Below are 23465 nucleotides of genomic sequence, written 5' to 3'. Positions count from 1 at the left end.
GGATTTGAACAAACTAGGCACAACTATTCCACATTTTCCATAATACAAAAAAATGTAAGTCGAGGGAGAGGCGGGGTGGGCTACTCTGTGGATTGACTCCATGAGGAGAAGGGAGGACTTAGATTGGTGGTGAGGGGGGGGTTGTTAAGAAATGAGGGGTCGAGTGCCAAAAGCGCATGCAAGGTTAACTGTTACACTGTTACTGTACAGTTATGGAAATAAAACTAATACAAATATATTTTTAATACTTCCACATAACTGGAGGTAGCAAAATTCACACGTATAGAACGCCTATTTTATACTGTTGAGAGATACATGCCTTAACAGAGAAACACATAGTATACAAAGAAACAAGCTTAAGATTACAGCTTCTTGAATCCCTTTATAAAGAAAGTGTTTAAGAAGACAGAGATGTGAGAAATGCAACAGCTTCGGACCTGAACAAGTTCATGGCTAAATTACTGAAGATTTGAGTTACAGTCAATCCAGCACGTTTGCAGCAGAGAACTATTTGGCTGCAAGACACAACAGTATTAAATGTGTAGGTTTTATTGCTATTACTGTTTTTTTAATCTGTACTTGAAAGTAACGTTCACTGTCAGCGTTTTGAATCCCCCATCTCTGCAAGCGAACAGTGCTTTTCAGGGAGAGCATTGACTATGCACTATTGGGTTTCCATTGTTTGGCTTTTCCTTCAATCTATTCCAAACTGGCATCTGCATTTAGTCATTTGGGGGCAGGTGAACACTATACATAACCTCACACCTTAGGTAGCTTTTGTTGGAATGGGGAGCTGATCATCTAGGAGTATTGGGAGTGTGCGCTCTACTCTACGGGTCAGAACTGACGAGTGGTGTGGAAAGCTGCAAAGTCAATGGATTGGCAACTGCATTAAAAAAAACTGGTGAACTTTGCAAAGCATAAAGCTACTGAAGTTAAAAAAACACAAAGGTGGGGTAGCGGGAACCCATTCACATTACTTGTAGGAGCCACTTGCCAGCTAACCACCTTTCCCTGAGCTGTGCCCATCCTGCGGCACTGAATTTCCTGTTTGACCACTGCACCATAAGAAAACATTTCCTGTCAGGTAATGAAAAAAGAACCTAAGCCGCCGTTGCTCAGAAAAATATCTTGCTTATCAAAACCACCCTACCAATGGGTTAGTCTTTCTTAAAGGTGCTGTGGTTCACGGAGTAGGATCTCAATAAACTATCAACTGAACTATTTGGCTCAATAATGCATATTCATATTGCTCTATCCAGCTTCTAAAAAAACACGATTTTAAAAATGAACCAAAATGTAATGCCATGACTTAGCCAAGAAGCCTAAGTAGTCTAAAGTCTCGAATTGATGAGCAATTTTGTACAGCTAAAGAACCACCTGGGCTACCCGATTCCAGACTACTGCAATATCTTGAGAATCTGTCCTCCTGTGCTTAAAGTGATGACACGTGCAGAATGGTACCTGACAACATATGACTGGAGCAGCAAAGCAACTTATCGCCCTAACTTGCAAGTCCCCCAATACTTCGCCCTTAGCCTCCTGGTACATGAGGATTAGACCCATAAATTGTCAGCCTTGGACAAAACCTTTACGCTCCATTGGCAACCTCTTATCAACTACATGTCCAGGCTGGAACACTTATACTTCCATCCGCCCAGACTCAGTGCACTTCACTTGTTCGATTAATTGGCTGACCGCTCATGGACATCTACAATGAGATTAACCCACACCGACAGGGTGAATTTCCCTATCTTCAGTTATTTTCCTCCTTCCCTTAACATAATTGCTTCTAAGGGATTCGCTAGGACTTGCTCCCTTAGTTCTCCTTCCAATCCCCCCACCCCCGTTTCAGTTAACCATTCAAGCACTGGGCAACCCACCGTTCCCCCGTCCCTCCCCTTTTCCCACACCCTTTGCTTTCCAGGGCTCATTTACACGGAGTTCTACCCCTTCACTTTTCCATGGCATACCCTTTTGCTATCACTCGTGCCTCATTTATGCTTCACTGCTGATATTCCTCATCCACTTTTTTGGGGTTAAACTTGCACCAACCGACCGTCCTCCACCATGATCTCAATGCCACACTACCAGCGAGCAATGTTTCTTTGAATTGCTCAGTGTGATATGTCAATTTTACTCTGCTGTTGTTTAATCTGATATACCCCTTGTATCATTGCCTAAGCATCTACCTGGCTCGGGTTCCAAGTCCGAGGTGCTGACTCGCTTTATGCCTTCCCATACCATTGTTATGTTCGGTTTTGTCATGTGCAAAATTCAATAAACAGATTCTAAGTAAAAAAAATCAAATAAAAAAAGACAGATATCCATATCTATTGGGTCAGAGGCACCGATGTAGGATGGGCGAAATGCCCTACAAGTACTGAGTGAGGATGGAGTATAAGGGTGTATGTGGGGGGGGGGGAAATACAGCGCCCATGTTGAAATGTTATTGTGCTGTATTGTTACTTTAATAGCACTAAAACCAATAAAATGTGCCCCTCCCAAAAAAAGAGCACTGTAAAAAGAAACATATTGGTTACAGAAGAAAACTGCAATAACAGATCCTATCCTTTGACCACGTGACTTTAACTAAAGGAGGTTCAGTCCAAAAGGATATTGAAATAGAGAAAGAAAATATAATATTGTGACCCGTTTATTCACACACTTAATTCAAACGGATTTGGAATGTGTAATGTATACTGTAGGCTGTGTCACAACTACTTTTAATTGTTTGTTATCTTGACAAAATGACTTCGAATTCATGGTAAAATATTCATATTAAAGAGAAAAAAAATCTTTTAGTACAGTAAAACTGGGTTTAGCGTTGCAATTCAGCGCAATACACAGATGTTAAATTTGCGCCACTATAAGTGTTTCCATTTCCTCGTGAACTTTTCATTCAATGGAGTGCTAAGCACATAGTGGTTTTCATACAAATCATTTACAGAGTTAAATAAAATTATTTTAAAGAGATACAGGACCTGATTACGAGTGGGTCGTTAATTACTGACTTCTGCACCCTGTTTGCGCAGGGGACGGAATTAAGAGTAGTGTTATTTAATGCATTTGATAACTATCGAATGCATTAGATACCTCAACCTTTGTTAAATTTTGGCAGGTCAGGGGTGTGGCCAAGATGGCGGTACGGTAGGACCTAGGATTTCGTCCCTCCGGCTTCGCCTTTCAAATGCATCACATTAAGCCCCATCCCCGGTCCCGACACACAATCCGGGACCGGAATCTGAGAGGGACTGCTGCGGTGCCAGGGCGGAATCCTTTTGCCGCTTCCGGCGCCCTTGTTGGACCTGTTTGCGACTCGATGGGAGTTGGGCCAGGGCCTAGAGCGTGAGGCGCGACGCCGCGGCAACAGGAGGACATCGGCGGGTACAGAGACAGAGCCTCCCAGTCAAGCATACATCCTCCGCCTGCACTCACCCTCCTCCCGATGGGGCCCTGAGAGAAGGCGCTTGGCAGAAAGAGCGCAGCGCCTCCATTGATCCACCCGTGGCCTGCGGACCTCTTGATCCACGCAGCGGAAATGTGGCTGGGCCGCTGGGGGCGCCAGAGCCTGCGGCCTAGCTCTTCAGGTGCTGCGACTCGCTACCCAAAGGAGCCACAACAATCTACGCCCGGAGACGGGCCTCAGGTGTGCTGCGGCATCCGCCTGGGCACCGGTGGGTGGCGGAGGTTTCGTACTGTTGTGGCAGTTGAGACGACCCGGCGCTAATGGAGGGTGGTGGCGCAGTACACAGCCTTGGACTTCCTGATCTGCACCCCTTGTGGGGGCTGCTGGCACTTCTGGGACAGTGTGCAGCACAGGAAGCGCGATTGCCTGGGCTTTGGACGGACCTCACACCCTGCACTTCAGGTGAGCTGAACTGGGCCTCTCCGGCTGGCAGCATGCAGCGCGAGCGCCTCGAAGGATAAGAGACCGTCCCGGAGCACACAGGATCCCCTCGGAGGACTGAGCAAAGCCACACTGTGTACCTGCCCAGGCGCAGGAGCTCGTTGACCTACGCCTCGGATGGGCCCCACACTTTGCTATTGAAACAAACTGATTTGGGACTTTCCCGGTATCGGCCTACCGGCTGGGTACTGCAAACCTTAAGGGGTGGAAAGCGCCCCGGAGAACATAGGGCTCCCCCAGGGGACTAGATAAGGCCTTGCTAGGAATCTGCCCCGGTGCAAGAGTTCAAGGCCCCTGGACAGCCTAGTGAGGCCACCAACTCCTATTCCACGCGAGTGCCATCAGACTATCGCATCAGACCTCACATGGGGTGACCCTCGGAAGTAGCACAGCACTATGTCCTCGGCCCGGACGAGGAAAGGGAAGTCCCTCAAAGACATGCTCCTCAAGCAGTCGGGCGGCCATGATGCAGCAGGCGCCGGGTCTGGGGTCCGGGGTCTGTCAGAGATGATAGAGGGAGGGTGCGGCCCGGCTACAAAGCTGTTTTCTGCTATTAAGGAGGACATCCTAGATCTGAAGGGCCAGCTTTCCGATGATCTTTGGGAAGTCCGGCGCGACTTAGATGAGGTGGGTGACCGGGTGGCCACCCATGAAGAGCATGACCTGAGCCGAGAGGAAGACCTTCACCAGCTGCAGCAGGTGGTGATCAGTATACGGGACCAAAACCTGGACTTACAGGCCCACGCAGAAGACCTTGAGAATCGCTCCTGGAGAAATAACATACAGATTCGAGCGGTGCCCTGGCGGGCTGAGGGAGAGGACCTTTGATCCTATGTCTTGGCCCTCTTCCAGCAAGTTTTGGGGGACGATGGCGCTCGTGACGTTCAGATGGACCGGGTCCATTGTGTGGTCCTGCCCAGTGGGGACAAGGCCCTCGTCTCCGTACATGATTTTCAGCTCAAGTTGCAAATTCAACGCAAAGCCCGGGCAGCTCACCTTATCCAGTTCCAGGGCCACACTCCAGCACTTTTCCAAGATCTTGCAGCTTCCACGCTGACCAAAAGGTGGGAATTTAAAGTGGTTACCTCCCATCTCCACAACAAAGGAATCCCATACTCCTGGGGCCACCCCTTCCGCATTATCTTTAAGCATCAGGGCTAACTGCGACAGATCTGCTCTTTCATAGAGGCTCTCGACTTGCTGGGATTGGAGAGCGCTACGACCACGGAGCAGAAAGAGGGCCTCAGAGAGACCACCGCCCGGCAATCCTCACGCTGGCAAACAATTGGCAAATCATCACCCAACTTCAAACCTGAATCGAAGCAATGGCCAAGGAACGTGAGACCGTCCTTTCCTCTCTCTCTCAGCCTCAGGAACGTCCGATCTCACCTTGAGTTTATCATGCGGACTGTCGGGGATGGGGATCCTGGAGTGTAGTCTGAGGGACACGTGTGTCTGCTCCTTCTCCCCGGCTAACGGAATGATCCACTGCAGCCCTTGGACTATCAGGTGCTCTGTCTCGCGACTTGCTGCCAATGTCATGACCCCCTTGGGTTTCTCTTCGACGATCTGGTGTCCACGGTTACCGTTTGGGGTTGATTTGCAGAGGGATTTTCGTTATTTCAGAATGTTGTTGTTCTTTTTTGTTGGGTGTTCGTACCACATCATGCACCTATATCTCATCCTCCCTGGCCATTGATCGCTCAAGCTTACCACCAGCGTTTTTCTTTGGTTGTCACGGCTGCGCATTGCATACTAACCCCCGCACTGAATGGTTAGAGACCTGAAAATTTCAAGTCTTAAAGTTCGGAGCCTGAATCACCCTGTAAAACGCACTGCGATCCTTTCTTTATTAGAACACTCTGAAGGGGATATCTGGATGCTGCAAGAGACCCACCTGTTAGCCAAGAACAGTATCCGCATGCGTACACAACGATTTCCTCATCATTACTGGTCCTTAAGCACAGTGAAAAAGAATGGGGTGGCCATTCTCCTGGGGGCAAAATTTGAGGGCAAAGTACTCTCTACTTTTTACGAGTCCAATGGCAGGGTTCTAGCACTCCCGGTACAATGGAGGACCACTCTCCTCACCTTGATTAATATTTCCGCACCCAACACACACCAAGAGCCATTTTACTTAGGCATGTTACAGAAGGCCTGGCCTGGCCTCCCCTGACTCTGCTGTAGTGGTGGGTGGTGACTTGAACCTTGTCATGGACAATGATAATGATCGGTCTGGCCAGCGGGACATGCAAGTGGGTGCCCTTTACTCAGAAAGTAAACAATGGCTGGCCAACAACGGCCTTCACGATGTTTGGTGACTCAGGCACCCGACCACGCAGGATTTCACCCACTATTCGGCAGCTCACAAATCCTATGCGCGTCTGGCATGTTCCTCGTCTCCAACGTGCTCCTACCTAGGATTAATAAAGCCTCTATAGCCATGCGCTCTCTCTCTGACCACGCACCTATCTCCATTGCCATACAATCGGAGGGGGATCATATTCACTCCTCCTAGATGGCGGCTGGGGTTGGGACTCTTACACTTGCCTAGTAACATACAGAGCACATGCTCAAGGATAACGGAATACCTCCAACACAACGATACTGGGATCACTTCCTTAGCGAACATTTGGGAAAGACTTAAGCTGGTTATTCGCGAGGAACTCATGGCGATCTCCGGTGACAATAAAAAGCCCGTCAGAGCTTAGAACAAGAAGTGGGGGAGCTAGAGGTAATACAAAAACGCATGGGGCCCGAGGGTCTGGAGAACTTTGGAGGGCAGGTGAATGCTTCTTAAGTGCATGGACCTTGATAGGGCGGAATACGCTCTACTTCGACTCCGCCACAAGTTCCATCTGAGTAGCGAAAGGTGTGGGAGGCTGCTGGCGCAGAGGCTACGTGCCAATGCCATAGCTGCGACCATCTCCTCCTTGAAGCGGCCCACAGGCGAGGAGGTACACTTGGACTTTCAAATCGTGGAGGAGTTTCAGCAATTTTATCAATCTCTGTATAGTGAGGAGACTGTAGGTCACCGACGCAGGCTCATACCTGAAGTCAAACAAGTTCACCCTCCTCGCTAAAGTGCAGACGGAGCTGCTGGAGGATGCCATACGGTTGGATGAGGTCATTTCAGCTAACTCAAGGCTAAAGCTAGATAAATCCCCGGGACCCGATGGCTACCCTGCCCTGTTCTACAAAACATTCTGTAAGGAACTGGCACCTTCTGACTCAGCTTTTCAACTCTTTCCTTAACAAGGGGGCGGTCACGGATTCTATGTCCGAAGCCGTGATCTCAGTAATCCTTAAGCACAACAAAGACCCAGGGCTTTGCAGCTCTTACCGCCTGATTTCGATGCTTAATATCGATGCAAAGCTCTTCACCGGCATACTGGAAGCTCGGCTGAATCCTCTAATGGCGGGCCTAATCAATTTGAACCAGGCGGGGTTCATCCCGACTCGTCAGGGCGGCGGCAATTGAAAACGTCTTCTTCATCTCATGGACAGTGTCCATAGCTCCCGTAAGGAGGCTGTGCTCCTGTCCGCGGGGAAAGCGTTCGACATGGTGTGCTGGAAATATTTATTTGATACCCTATGGGGATTCGGTTTTGGACCCCACTTCATCCAATGGGTGCAGTGCATTTACCATGCCCCCTAGCGTTTTTCAGAGTAAATGGAGTGTCCTCGACCCCCTTTAAGATCGCCTAGGACACGAGGCAGGGGTGTCCACTCTCGGCCCTCCTATTTGCCCTGTACATGGAGCCCCTCGCTCAGAGAATCTAAGATCATCCGGGCATCCAAGGTCTTCGGTTCGGGGGAGATACCCACAAAGTGAGCTTCTACACGGATGATGTTATCCTCTCCCTAGCGTAGCTTCTCACTTCCTTACCTGAGCTGGCGAAGAATTGGAGTCCTTCGGACAAGTCTCCGGCTACAAGGTCAATCTTAACAAATCTCAAGTGCTCAACTTGTCCTTGCCCCAGACACATGTAGACTCCCTCCAGCAGGATCTCCCCTGCACTGGTCTAGCGACCCCATGCCAAATATGGGCATTCTCATCGCTCCCACGCACTCTGGAACTGAACTATTAGTCGCTGGTAGACCAGACTAGGAAGGCACTGGATGATTGAACTAAAAGTACATTTTCCTGGTTCGGGCGCATCGCCGCGGTGAGGATGACGATTTTGCGAGGATTCTGTACCTGTTCCAAACTCTGCCTTTGGTTCCTCCACCCAAAGCCATGCGGGCACTACAGCTGGCCATAAATAAATGTATATGGGGCAATAGGAAAGCACGCCTCTCTGTTGTACAACTGGTGCGCCCCAAAATCGAAGGCGAGGTGAACTTGCTGTTGGTCCATAGATACCTCCAGGCCGCTCACCTAAGGTATGTCCTAGAATGGAATCGCCCCCTCTCAGAAAAGCACTGGACCTTCATGGATCAGGCGGTAGCTGGAGCGAATGTCTGGAGAGAGATCTGGCTTAGGCGCTGCTCGCGATCATGGGGTCTCTACTCCTCCCCAGTCACTGCAGCGACAATGAAGGTATGGGATGCGGTGGCTCTCACAAGAGGCCACACAACCTTCTCCTCCCCGATGACACCGATGGTGGATAACCCCGATTTCCCCTGGGAGGTAAGTCTGAGGTTGCCCAGCGTTTGAGGGAGGCGGGTTGCAAGCGCTTTGGTCACCTATTTGACCCGGATGGCATCATTCCCTTCTCTCGGATGCGACAGGACCTCAACCTTCTCCGGACAGACATGTAACGGTACTATTACCTACAACTACGGCACTGAGCTACCTCGGGACGCACTTATCGCATGTCTCTCGGAAAGATGACAAACATCTTATAGCGAAACTCTATGTTCTTCTTGCTCCAGGCCAGAAAGGAAATCGCTCGAGAGGCCAACTTCGCTGGGAGGCAGAACTGGGGCAGGACCTTACGGACAAGGAGTGGGACAATATCCATTATGGGGCCCATCACACTGCCCACAATGCCGCTGGAGCAGAGTCTGCGTTTAAGGTAGCATTTTACTGGTACCTAACGCCCGCTCGTATCCACCAATGGGACAAGAACCATACTGAGAAATGCTGGCGGGGCTGCGGCCTGACAGGGTCCCTAGTACATCTTCTTTGGCATTGTCCGAGACTGGAGCGATTCTGCGAGCAGGTGCTCAACGACATCGACACCGCATTCAAGACTGAGATATCTCGCTTCCCGAGTTACACTCTCCTAGAACTTTTGAACCCAATAACATTTCCATTGCGGTAGATGCGAGGCAGGCAGATGGCATTAGCGCTGCTCGCAGCGCGTCAAGCGATTCGGATACACTGAGGCACTGCTACGGTCCCGGACCACTCGCCATGGCTCCATAGACTTTGGATGACTCTAGCTATGGAACGCCTTTCTTTAGTAAAAGACCATAAAGGCCAAAAAATACGCAGAACTATGGGCTTCTTTAATTGCAGTACTATCGAAAAATTTCCGAGAAGTCACTTGCCCCAAAATCCTGCAAATTCTCCAGCTGATCCCTCAAGTGCAAGAATAGGGTGTTCCCAAGCTGGGTTAACGGGGGCTTTAGAACGAGCCTGGCGGGTGGGGTTAGGTCACTTTCTGGCATCTGAGGATCATGGTACGGGCGCCTCTCTCTTTATTTTTCTTAAGAGGGAGGGGGGTTATGTCCTTGTTTGGGTTCCGGTTCTGTAGACCTGCACTGTCCTTCTGATGATTTATGTTGGTTTTTTACTTGCCAGGCATGTTTGTCAGCGCTGCCAGCCTCCAGGATGTAGCCTATGAAGCTGTGTACATATATATATATCCAACAACAAACCCCTCCAGTACAGAGAAGCTAGAGGCCACACAGTGGAATCCTTTCAGAAGCCTTTAATTGGGACACTGGGCATAATGCATTTCGGCGACCATTCGCCTTCCTCAGATGCCTTTGTGAACATAGCACAGCTCCATACCCACCTTTGAATCTCCTGCCGCTCTCCCATTGGTTGGAGCGCTCCGCCCCACAATCGTTAGTGTGCATGCCTACTGCAGTTTTAGGATCTTGCCTACATTTCCCACAGTTCATCATAATGAAATAGGCAGTGCGTGGGGGAGACAAATTGAATGTCCAAATCCTCAGGGAAAGGTGAGTACTGTTAGGATGGATGGCCCTGTTTTGGAATGCTGTCCACAGACTTCCTCGGGTCCCCACTGACGTTCAAGCCTATGCATCCTTTCCTGGCTGAGGGCCCCTGTGGTTGTAGGCGAATGGCTGTGTATACTCATTGGTGTGCCTTCTAAACCGAATAAAAAGATATGTTCCATAAATGTTGGCAGGTCAACCCTGCAGGAATGTAATAGGGGAAATTGTACAGTATTTACTATGTCATGTGGATCTTGGTGCATTAAGCATTAACATCTGCATGTTATTACCCACAGACTCGTAATAGGTGTTATTTATTGCACCAGATTAATAACGTGCTCCCGTGGTAATGCTATTTATCATATGCGATAAATAACACCTAGACTTGTAATGAGACCCAAAGAGTTCTAAATACTTCGACTCTAAAGTACGAAATACCCAAACAATGGTTTAACTAAAGCATTCTTCAGACAGAAACCACTTGAGATATACCATTTAGAAACAGAAGCTCTCGAATAGTTAAACCATCACGGATATCCCAACAGAAAACAGGCTGCAAACTCTATCTTTGACATTAACCACTGATGCGAAGATGGAAACTGGTAAGTCCTCTCTTACAATTAATGTTGTGCTAAGATCACAAAACTGTTTTACACACATTTTTCACGGAAGTCTGCTTAAGGATGCCAGGGCTGCTTTGCTCATAACTGAAGGAAATTGGTGGTAGTTAAGACCACAGATGTTTATAGCTATTTACACAGCTTACTATCAGGCCAGACCAAGATAACGAGCAGCAGGCAGGACTACAACCACGAATTCCCAAATAAATTGCTTTTGGTTAAGCAATAAAAGAAGAGTTAAGTAAATCCACTGACTGTTGTGCTCAGAAGCACTCTGCTTGAAGATTATAAATATTACATTTCAACAAGGATAAGTGCAAAGTGCTGGTAAATTTGTGTGCAACACAAACAAATGAAATTTGTTGCCTTTTTAAATTAAAGCAATCCCCTGGCCTGACGTCAACTTGTATGAAAAATTAATTGGTCAATTAATTATGAAAATTAGTGGAACTCTGCGTCATCCTAGGGAACACGCAGGTAATTCCTTTTGGGTTTCACTATTTTAGCTAAAGGCTGCGATAGAGGCACATCAGGATTCAGTATCTATAAGACACTCACATAACTCTCTCCAAAAAATAACTGCCTTATCAAGAAGACAATCTGGGGGCAGATGTACTGTAACTGGTTGCAAAAATGTGGCCGCAGATTTTTTGCGACCAGTATCTAATTTTGTGAGCCGACCTAAGTACTAATACGTCAGGTCGCAAAATAAGGAATCCTAGGGAGTTGTACAGAGACCTGCCTAATAAAATAAAACTAGGCAGGTCGTAATTTGCGTCCACCTATAATTAGCAACAATCACATGTATAAAATACATTTGTCTGCTTTAAAACTAAACAAAACAGGCCACTGCCAACCACCTCGTGAAGCTGTCACTCTCATTCCATTTGCAATTCACCCCAACCTGTGAGTCCACAACTGTTCAATTGTAGGCGACCAGAATTACAGCTGCATACCACTGATACATTATAGTATGGATTCACAACTAGGATGGACCACACAAACAAACAGCTTCCAAAATTGGGAATCAGTCCCCATTTTAAACCCATATTTCAAGTCAGTAAAACGTTACTGACTTGGAAATGGGTACACTAAATACAAAAGGGGATTTTAAGGTGGCAAACACTGATTTTGATGATTGCAGGGCTTGCAAATGCAACATCCCTAAGTACATGTGACTTTAAATCTCTAATCCTTGTTAGGAGCAGTCTCTAGTATCACCGTTAGACATATCCAAAGACAAAAGCACCATCATAGATTGACTTTGGCCTTCAGTCTTTGCTAAACACTTCTAGCTCTCCTTCCTAGGAAGGACTCATCAACCCTTTGAAGACCATTATGATTCACCAACACCATTGTGCTGATTATAGCACAATCCTTCTACGGCATACAAAGAACATGTACTTACTAGGGTACTCAAAGAGAGCCAATAAACTGACACTGCTGCATTACTTAACCAGCATTGAAGTACTGTTCTCCTCATTTCTCTATCAGGTTCAAACAGTGCTCTGCTATGTCGGACAACAGCTGAGCCTAACAATATGGATGTCAGGTCTGCTTTCCTTCTTCTATGTGTGTATATAATGTTACAGAATATTTACAAGTTAATATACACTGCACATTTATTCACATACTGTCAAGCGTTACCTTGTATTGAGCAATATACATAAATCTTAAATAAATTAAAGAGGGACACCTCGTTGACCACATTTTCTGAGGACCACATTATGATTTTGTTGAAATATTTGTATTTCATGTCATGAATTGCAAAGTGGAGAAAGTTGTGTCACTCAGCATAAACCTGATCATTGGATACGTTGGTGCTTACACAATTTTAATGTGTTATCCATACCTAAAATACAGTTACTGTCTTAATACACCAAAAATATGGACCCAGTCCCCAGTCTCAATACTATGCATCCACGTAGAGGAAAGGTCAAGAGTAGACGTTTTGATAGGTCTTTTCTTCCATTCCAATCCTTTAGAGTGCATACAGAAGCTAGAGTAGCAGCACCTGAAAGCATGTTTTAGTACATACAGATTGCTGGGTCTCTTTAAAGCAAAAGGCCTATGTACCTGCAAGGCCCAAAGCACACCCTATGGGTCTCAGACCTTGCAGTTGAAGGATAAGTCTTTCACCACCCCTGTAATGATAGTTTTGTTCTGGAGGATAAAAGTTGCTCTTTTAAAAGGCAGTCGCTTCTTTCTTTACAGGGCCCATCACTTGGTTGAACAGCATCCCATTACACATGCAAACACAAAATAATTCTTGTTTAGGTCGAGCCTGGGCAGTGCATGTGCTGGTCAGCGAGCCATGCTGTATTGGAGTATGTAGTTGAAGCCCTGCTCACTCTCCGCCCATATTTAGCATTGGCTTGTGTCATTGTCCTTCTTAAATGCTGGCTTCCGATTTGTTATTAGGCTTGTTAGTCCCTCCTTAGTACCGCCTCGTTTTCATTTGTAACCTCCCATGAGGACTGGCCCTTTTACTTTGGTTACACTGTAAGTTTTCTTTAGTCCGTAAGTGTTATTTTCTTTAATGAGTTTCTCTTACTGCAGGCTGGTCCTTCGTGTGCAGTTGTGACCACCGGCTTGTACATTTAACTCGTAGCAAATGGGGAGCGCTTCAGGGGCCATGGGAGACAGAATGGGGTAACTCAGCGATGCCTTCAAACATTTGGAATGCAATAGGTCTCGCATTCGCGAGAGTTGAAGCTATTGGCGTTGTAAATGACAATGCCTTTTATTTATGTTTTAAACACCCAAAAAAATAAAAGGCATTGTAATTTACAATGTTAATAACTCAAACTCGCGTAAATGCAAGACCTATTGCATTGCAGGTGCTTGTTTTGGCATGGCTAAAGGTACCGTTAAAGATGTAGGTTATTTGCCTCTGCAGCTTAAATGGTCAATTATTGTGGCTGGAAATAGAGTTCCTGAATTCCATTTTTAATATGTTCTGAATCCAAGACATTATTGGTGCATGGCTACATCCTACGCACATCTCCTTCTCCACCCTGATACCCTCAGCTACGGTCGCTCCCCTCGCAGCTCCCAGGACCGAACACTGCGGTATCGTAGCGCTCACCTGCATTTCTAGCTGCTTTTAAATTGCCTTTCTGCTTACGCTCACCCGCATCGCCCCTCTTTACTCTGCACTGTACTGACTGTCTGCCATTTGTTACATATCGCATTTCAATCAGCTGTGTTAACGTAGCGCGCCATTACCGTATTGACCTCGCAGCGCCCACGAGCATATCGCATTTCAACCAGCTGTGTTAACGTAGCGCGCCATTACCGAATTGACCCCGCAGCGCCCACGAGCATTAATACAATTCAGCCGCTCGTCTGCATTAATCACTACTTGTAGCGCCTGAGTTTGTTTAGACGCTTTGGAACCAATTACTGCACAGTAAATAATTAGCGTCGTGCCACTGTTTGAAAACGCGCAGCCAGGAGGAGTGTCTTGTGCTTGGCCACATCTGTTTATTTTGTGCATAGCGTCGCGTTCTGCCTGTACCTCCATTTCAGGTTCGTTTACTGTCCTGCTGCCATTTTGTGCTTTGTTGCTGTCCCTCCCTGCCCTGACCTCCGCCCCGCCTCCCAGCTGACCCTACCTCGCCCCTCCCCCCTCAGTATCCACATATGACAGAGGCTTTTACGCGCAGCGTCCACGCGCAGCGGTCGCGCCCCAGTTGCGCCGAAGGTGCGCCAAAGGTAAGCCCGTCTACGCCCGTCCGCGCCTGGACCGCGCCCAGCGCCAGACCCCCTGGCCCCCGTACCACCCACCCCCCCCGCATTACATACAACGCCTCCACCCTCATAGCCCTAAACCCCGGTCGACTCCCCAACTGCGCCCAAGCCGCTCCTGGACACACTCATGAACCCTTCACATGCAACTCCTGCAAGTTCGACGGCACCAAGACCAACTCCTCATCCACAAACACCAAACAGAGATCCGACACAAACCACCTAAAATGCATCCTGCTCAACACACGCTCGGTTCACAGACACGCCATCGACCTATGGAATCTACTAGACACCATTTCTCCGGACGTCGCCTTCCTAACAGAAACCTGGATGAACGCCTCTTCAGCTCCGGACATCACCATAGCCATCCCGGAAGGCTACAAGATCATCCGAAAGGACCGCACTAACCAAACTGGAGGAGGCATCGCCATCGTCCATAGGAACTCCATCCGCATCTCAACCAGCTCTGACGACAATCTCTCTTGCGCCGAACACCTTCACTTCCAAATCCACACCGACCCCAAGACCACACTCAGAGGCACACTCCTCTACAGGCCACCAGGACCCCGTGCACAATTCAGTGAAGACATCACTGACTTCATCACCCCACACGCCCTCCCCTCCGAGGACTACATTATACTGGGAGACCTCAATTTTCACCTGGAAAAGAACAACGACAGCAACACCATCACCCTTCTGGACAACCTCGCCAACGTTGGACTCAAACAACTAGTTAACACCCCCACCCACAACGCAGGACACACACTCGACCCGATCTTCACCTCCAGCAAACACATCTCCTTCAGTCACACTTCTGTTCTCCACTGGACGGACCACAGCTGCGTTCACTTTGTCTACAAAAAGACCACAACCCACAACCATCCTCAACCTACTCTGCAAAGAAACTGGAACAAAATCACTATCGACCAGATCTCCTCATCGCTTCTTCAAAACCCCCCTGCCCACTCATCAAACGCCAACCAAGCAGCCATTAACCTCACTCAATGGCTAACCAACAGCGCCGACAAGCTAGCACCTTTGAAAAAACGTCAAATCAAACTAGGCAGCAAAAACGCCCCCTGGTTCAACGATGATCTTAAGAAATCCAAGAAACTCTGTCGCTCCCTCGAGAAAGCTTGGAAAAAAGACTCAAACACCAGCACCAGAGACGCCTTCAAAAACGCCACCCGCATACACCACCAACTGATCCGAACTGCCAAGAAAGCAGCATTCAAAGACCGACTAGACAACAACGCCCACAACAGCAAGGAACTATTCAACATCGTCAAAGAGTTTACCAACCCCTCTGCCAACTCCAACGACATCACTCCCTCTCAAACCCTTTGCGACTCCCTAGCTTCGTTCTTCCACGACAAAATCGCAGACATCCACAACAGCTTCGGCAACCAACCCACCCAACCTTCTACCGTCCCTTCACCCCCCTTGAACATCCTTAATGACTGGAACCCAATCTCCACTGAGGACACCATCCGCCTGATGAACTCCATCCACTCAGGATCCCCCACAGACCCATGTCCTCACCACATCTTCAACAAAGCAGACTCCATCATAGCACCCTATCTCCAAGACGTCATCAATTGCTCCTTCAAATCCGCCACCTTCCCGGAAAGCTGGAAACACGCCGAACTCAGCGCCCTCCTGAAAAAACCCACAGCTGATCCCACCGAACTCAAAAACTACCGCCCCATTTCGCTCCTACCATTCCCGGCCAAAGTCATCGAGAAAGCAGTCAACAACCAGCTCGCCGCCTTCCTCGAAGCCAACAAATACCTCGACTCATCACAGTCCGGCTTCCGAGCCAAACACAGCACTGAGACCGCCCTCATCGCAGCAACAGATGACATTCGAACACTACTGGACAATGGAGACACAGTCGCCCTCATCCTCCTTGACCTCTCAGCAGCTTCGACACAGTCTGCCACAGCACCCTTTTACAACGCCTCAACAACATCGTAATCCAAGGAAAAGCACTGGACTGGATCACCTCGTTCCTCGCCGGAAGAACTCAGAGAGTCCGCTTACCACCGTTCAAATCGGAGGCCACCGAAGTCATCTGTGGCGTGCCACAAGGCTCTTCACTCAGCCCCACCCTCTTCAACGTATACATGAGCCCCCTCGCGGCCATCGCACGCCAACACAACCTCGACATCATCTCCTACGCTGATGACACTCAGCTGATCCTCTCCCTCACCAAAAACCCAAACACCGCTAAAACCAACCTACACGAAGGAATGAAAGAAGTAGCCGAGTGGATGAAGCACAGCCGTCTTAAACTGAACTCGGACAAAACAGAAGTCCTCATCTTAGGTACTTCCGCTTCCGCCTGGGACGATTCTTGGTGGCCAGCTGCCCTAGGAAAAGCACCCATCCCAACGGACCATGCACGGAACCTGGGCGTCATCCTGGACTCCTCTCTCTCGATGACCAGACAAGTCAACGCAGTCTCATCATCTTGCTTCAACATCCTCCGCATGCTCAAAAAACATTTAGCTGGATCCCCACCGAAACTAGAAAAACGGTCACCCACGCACTAGTTACAAGCCGCCTGGACTACGGAAACACCCTATAAGCCGGTACCACCGCTAAACTTCAGAGAAAACTCCAACGCATCCAAAACGCATCAGCCAGACTCATACTAGACATCCCGCGTAAAGAACACATTTCCGGTCACCTAAAAGACCTCCACTGGCTCCCTGTCAATAAGAGGATAACGTTCCGCCTCCTAACTCATGCACACAAAGCACTCTACGAACTTGGACCAGAATGCCTCAACACGCGATTATCCTTCTACTCCCCCTCCCGCCAACTACGTTCCTCCAACCAAGCCCTCGCTGCGGTTCCACGCATCAACAAATCCACCATGGGGGGAAGATCCTTATCCTACCTAGCGGCTAAAACTTGGAACTCCCTTCCCATTCACCTCCGCCTCACTCAAAACCACCCAGCCTTCAGAAAGCAGCTTAAAACCTGGATTTTCGACAAATAATTCTCCACCCTTCCTCAAGCGCCTTGAGACCCTCTGGGTATGTAGTGCGCTATATAAATTATTTGACTTGACTTGACTTGACTTCTTATCCTAGTGGATTTAACAATGGCATTTGACATTGTTCAGGATGATTTGAAGGTCTGCAATCTGAAAAGCAGGGTAAAGATGAAGGGAACCACTTAACATTCTTTTTTCACTCTTGCTCTCAGAGAACTTCCAATCTGTGTAAAATCTCACCCTATCTCTGGTAGTGTCCATCAGTCCTCCTACTAGCATTCATACTACTCGGCTTAGACTTTAGTAAACTTCTATAGGTCTTGCTACCTCATTTCATTCTCTCTCTGTGGCCTTCCTAAAGCAACAACAGCACCCCCAAGAGCCTCCATTAATGCTGCAGCGAGACTCATCACGGGCTCGGAAAGAAGGTCCCACATCTCCCCAGATTCAAAATCCTTTAACTGGCTACAATTTGAAGCCAGTATTCACCTGAAAATTGCGTGCATGACGCATAAGGCCATACATCACAATGCACCCAGATATCTCACACAGAAACTGACAATCTCTGGTGGTATAAGATCCACTAGAAGTGCAGAAAACATACTACTGAAGCCACAAATATTCAACAAGAAAAAAATATAAACTATCCTTCTCAGGGATGGCGCCTAGGATTTGGAATGCACTACCTCCAGAAACCAGACTTAAATCCTCCACTGCATCTTTCAACAAGCATTTACAATGCAACGGTTTCGCCTTTGCAAAAGTTAGAGCTATTGGCATTGCTCATGACATTATTTTTATTTATGTTTTTTTAAAAAACATAAATAAATGGCATTGTCATTTACAATGCCAATAGCAGGGCAGGAGAGCAAGCACAAGCAACGAGGGGGCAGGACAGCAAGCACAAGCAATGAGGAGGGGGGGGAACGACAGCAAGCACGAACAACGTCGGGGCAGGGGAGCAAGCACAAGCAACGGCAGAACAGCAAGGGGGGCAGGACAGCGAACACAAGCAACGGGGGGACAGGGGAACAAGCACTGAGGGGGGAGGACAGCAAGCACGAGCAACGGGGCGCAGGGGAGCAAGCACAAGCAACAGCAGGACAGCAAGGGGGCAGGACAGCGAGCACAAGCAACGGGGGTCAGGGGAGCAAGCACAAGCAACGAGGGGGGAGGACAGCAAGGGGGGTCAGGGGAGCAAGCACAAGCAACAGAAACCTCTGGGACTGCCTGCAGCAGGTATTCGATCAGGTCTCATGGTATGTCTTTACATACCCAAAGCATTCACAGTCCACCTGTACAGTTGAACCCTAGACCGCCTGGAAGCAGTAGGCATACTATATATTGGGCTAGGTTTGTGCTGTAGATAACCAAAGCAATGAACAAAGAGACAAACACAAGGGAGGGAGACCCTCTCCCCCTACCCCTCCCCACCCCCAAAAGGGGGCGACCTGTCAATGCCGAATGACTTCTTAAACTTTCTCTAAAATGAAAACTCTGTCTCTGACCTACACTCCTCAAGGTAACTTATGTTTTCTAAAGAAGTGCCAACCATGCATCTGGGGATACCGGTCAAAGTCCGTGTTCTTAGGGCTACTTGCGAGATAGACCAGCTGTCTGGGGACAAGGTATATCCAATCACTGACGGCTGCCGGAGTTCTGCGGTCCCGGCTCAACCTATAAAACATTTACAGACTATGGGATAGCTTCGCTGGCCAAACACAACCCCTGGAATATAAGGCCTCGCAGTGTGTTGGCCTGCAGCGAAGAATTCTCAGGTTGGAGCGTTGAGGCAGAAAGTAGCAGTTCAAAATTAGATGATTTGTACAGAAGATCACACGGACGTTCCAAAGGGGAGGCTGGGATTACAATTTATGTCTCCTGGTTCAGAGGGTGGTCATGAAACCACAAGACCACCTCTCCCAGGAGGCACATTCGACCCTGTTTGGGCCTCCGTAAGCGTGGGATTACCCGGCAGCCATGGGGGCTGTCCAAAGATGTCACCCACAGGGCGTCAGTGCGTGCCAGCCTCTTGTGAAAACATTTCCACCAGGAAGGAGCCCGGGCGCCAGCACATGCAAAAGCCCTCTTACAAAGCTTTACCTTGTTTCTCTCTGTGGAACTGCCACACACAGATGTCTTTCAGAAGCACGCTTCGTAAAACACCACAACAAGAACAAGGCGTATACAGTACGGTCAGATATTCCATGGGAAGAAAACGTTCACTGTGGAAATCCATGTGTAACCAGAGCGACAGGGGTAAATTACTGGTAGATCTATTTACTCACTGGTTCATCTCTATGATGTCGTTAAAACAAGTATCATTGAGCTGGGTCAACAACATGAGAAAATCCAAGCAACATAAGTGTATATGTTATTATATTAGCGACATTTGCAAGGGTTCAGATCCAATCAGGCACACCAGCCTAGTGTATTATAAAATAGCGCAAAACGCTGGTGTTCAGAGGATTTCTAAAGGCTCACAGTGTTGTGAAATGTAGACATTCTGTGGTGTGGTACAACATCACCCAAAGTCGTCAACTGGGATTAGAGCTCCGGTGTCTTGCCTCCACAGGCGGCTGTCTGGACACTGCAGATTCAACTGGCAGGCAGTCACATCTTTGGCCCTGAACAGAATTAGCTCTGCCGGCGCCATCTCCGGGCTTTGCGGAAAGCACGCTGCCCTGCTGCCTGGACTCTCTCCAGAAGCAGGGCAGCCTCTTCCAGCTGCAAATCAACAGTCAAGCCCCCTCACCCCTCCCCCATTTCAGCACTCGCCCCGCCTCCCAGGAAGAGCATCCTGGCCTTCCCAGAATCCAACGACATCACGCTGCTGCCAAAATTTAAGAGGATCTCTCTACCCAGCGTGACGATCCGTGGTGCAACCGGGTTCCTATCCGTGTGTACAGACACATATCTTTTATTGTCCGGGATATTATTTTTAATTGGAATAAGTAAACAAAGGCCCCTATCTGGTTAATTTACTTCTGTAGGCGTTGTCATTCTGCTACATACGAGTTAAAATGCTGCACCTTTCGGCAAGGGTTTATTGAGTTACAGAAACATAGGTTGGCTTCACAGTTTCTGTTACTGATAATAGTGTAACCGCGATGCCTCCTTTTTTGGCGCGGCTGGGAGGACAGCTCAGAACTTCTCCAGAAAGCTTCCAACGGAGGAAAACGTATTTTAATCGGGTTATCACCATTTTTGCCACGCTTTAGCGTAGGGAAGCAACCCACATACTACCAGATTGTTTATGCTAATACTGCAGGGCTCAAACTAACTTCCAGAAAGGTCTCTGGTGTCTTGAGCAGACGTTTTCCTAAATGAGTAGACACAAGGAAGTGACGGCCTGAAACAATGCCCGAGCTGGCTATTCCCCAAAATCTCAAATGTGAAATGGATGGGCAGGTGGCAATGTTAAAAGTGAAAAAGTCTTTCTTCCAAAATTTCACGCGGTGTGCTACATTGAGGCATAATTTGGTTAGGACTCAAAATGGATTGATTTCACTCCACGAGAAGACCCTACCACAGTTTTCTGCTGACCTCCAAAGGGGGTATTATCGCACCCTGAACTTCAGAAGTGGAGAAATACATTTAATATGTTGCAGGAATCAATACAGTGTGCATGTTTTCGTTGCTGCTGCTGGAGTCAGTAATGACGCCTCTTGGCCTGTCATTAGTGCGTGACCACACTTGCCCAGAGCGATTCGGAATGTGCATTGACTACCCCCCGTGTCTGCGGTGCAGGTGGCTCCCAACTTGATTTCAATACTTATCCCAAAATCACTTTCTCACCAAGCCCATTTGCCATTCTTGAAAAAAAAAAAAAAGGAAAGGCACGGACAGCGGGAGGGAGGGCAGGAAAGGCACGGACAGCGGGAGGGGGGCGGGAAAGGCACGGACAGCGGGAGATGGGGCGGGAAAGGCACGGACAGCGGGAGGGGGGGGCGGGAAAGGCACGGACAGCGGGAGGGGGCTGCTCACCTGGACTTCCTCCGGCGGCGGTCGGCCGCGGAATGACCAAAAGAAACATGGACGACCAAAAAAATAAACCCCGCCCACCGCCGCACTGACGTCCTAAAAGGGGCTGGATGAGAAAAAATCTCAGGAACGCCCACGAGTCGCCTCGCAGAATGACGGACGCCTCTCTCTTCCAATGGCTAGCCTCCATTTATGGAGCTAGCCAATGGAACAGAGAGGCGGGACTTTTGTCCATACTAGTAAACAAAAGTTTTCGCCTTGCGCGAAAGTCTGCTGCACAGCTTTCGGCGAGGCGAAACCTAGAAAAGAAGTAAAATCGATCCTCATGGCAAAATTCACATGAACATAGACTAAGGAAACTCGGAAGATCATTCGTACCCTCACCAGTACTCCCTCTATGACAAGGGTCCACTTGACAACCTAGACATTATAGTTGCCATTGCATTGACTCAACAGGACTTTGTGCTATGGCACCTTCTTTGCTTTCGTTGCACAAGATGTTATGTATACCTGATCTATCTGCTTTATTTGTTAAATAAGTATCCTCTTTGTTGTATAAGTAACCTCAATGTTTGTAAAGCGCTCTGATATCTGCAAGGGTCTTGTTCGCGCTCTATAAAACTTTCAAAATAAAATTTAAAAAAAAATGAATGCTCCCTCACGTATACTTCTTAATAGCAGGTATGATGTGGAGGTCTCTGCCATATTTTGTTTACTAATACTGGCAAAGTATGCTTACAAGCTGATGCATCAACACGTTTGAGATCAAAAATAAGCCCCTTCACTTCATGGAACCCATTAACTCTTGAAGGGCAATAAGTACGGTAAGAACACTCAACATCTCATGTATCTGGCAATGCATCAAAAGCTTCCACTGAATCTTGTACACATTCTTGTTTAGCAATTCGTTGCAGAAATTATGTTCTAAATTTGGAGGCTTAATTTGAAACAGATTTTTATCCTCTAGCGCTCTGTCACAAAATGACTAAACTGTTCATAGTCCACTTGTGATGCGATGTGCTTAACTCCGAATACAGTCAGTCGACTCACTGCCAGACACGTTTACACAATGTGGCTCTCTTACAAAGGCTTTCGGCCCAGGAGTGCCATGTTGGCAACAACACCAAATTACATCAGTCATTCAGGCGCATGGGTCACGTGAATAATCTATTTTGACAAAAGGCAAGTAGTACTAGCGGGAGAGATTTTAAAAGCAATGCATATATTATAAACCAGGAGAGAATCAAGCCTTCATGAGCATCACTGGATGGAAGGAGAAGAGTAATGGGAATACCAGCAAAAGCGGGAAAGCAAGAGCAGCACGAGAATAATCTATGAGGGACCCACTCTGATGGGTCACATACCTGAAATTCATATATCTTTGCTTAAGCCTTAAAAAAACAAGCAATGGCAAAGCAAACAGCCCCAATTTATGAATGAAATTTCTTGTACACTTCCATCAATGCATTCACTCCTTCGTCAATGCACTCAATATACATGCATTCTGTCACTCTTGCCCACTTGTTCAATGATCCATTGACTCGTTATTGTATTAATCCATTTACCAACCATAACCACACAAGTTAAATTATTGAAGAAGTACTTTGGATATATAATCCATGCCAACTGCCCTTACTTACTTAAACTGCACTCTGGGATCTGTATATTTGCTTTATGTTTTACCCATCCAGAGCTGCAGGTGATACAAGGCAAACATGGTGGATTATTGCAATCTTGACCTAGGACACCTTGAGTGCTTAACTTGTCATCTCCAATCATGGGGCAGTCGGTTACTGACAGAGCAAAGTTCGCAGCACTGATGATTGTGTTACGTCCCAAGAGTGAAAGTGCATGCATGCCTTACACCGCTGCAGACCATCCTATGTCTGGTGTGTGTCTGAGAGGTAGGTGGAATCCTGCTGTCCACAGTTTCCACGCAGTGTGAGAAGACTGCACCGCTACTGCAAAGTTTACTTGTTCAGAATGTGTGAAACTTACTGAAGTTGCCTTTGCTGTTGTTGTGCGAGTTTTTATCTATGGGTCAGAGAAGCCTGCATATTTT

General features: G+C 47.9%; 1 protein-coding gene across 2 annotated transcripts in view; it reads right to left on the bottom strand.

Annotated features, from left to right (window-relative positions):
* Positions 1-23465, bottom strand: part of ASH1L (ASH1 like histone lysine methyltransferase) — a 709056-nt gene that overhangs the window by 639413 nt on the left and 46178 nt on the right. The gene's annotated exons all lie outside the window — the stretch shown is intronic.

Source organism: Lissotriton helveticus, chromosome 12 (genome assembly GCF_964261635.1).
Source record: "Lissotriton helveticus chromosome 12, aLisHel1.1, whole genome shotgun sequence".
Classification (NCBI taxonomy): Eukaryota; Metazoa; Chordata; class Amphibia; order Caudata; family Salamandridae; genus Lissotriton; species Lissotriton helveticus.
Note: the sequence above shows the minus strand (reverse complement) of the source record. Positions and strands in the feature narration are given on the sequence as shown.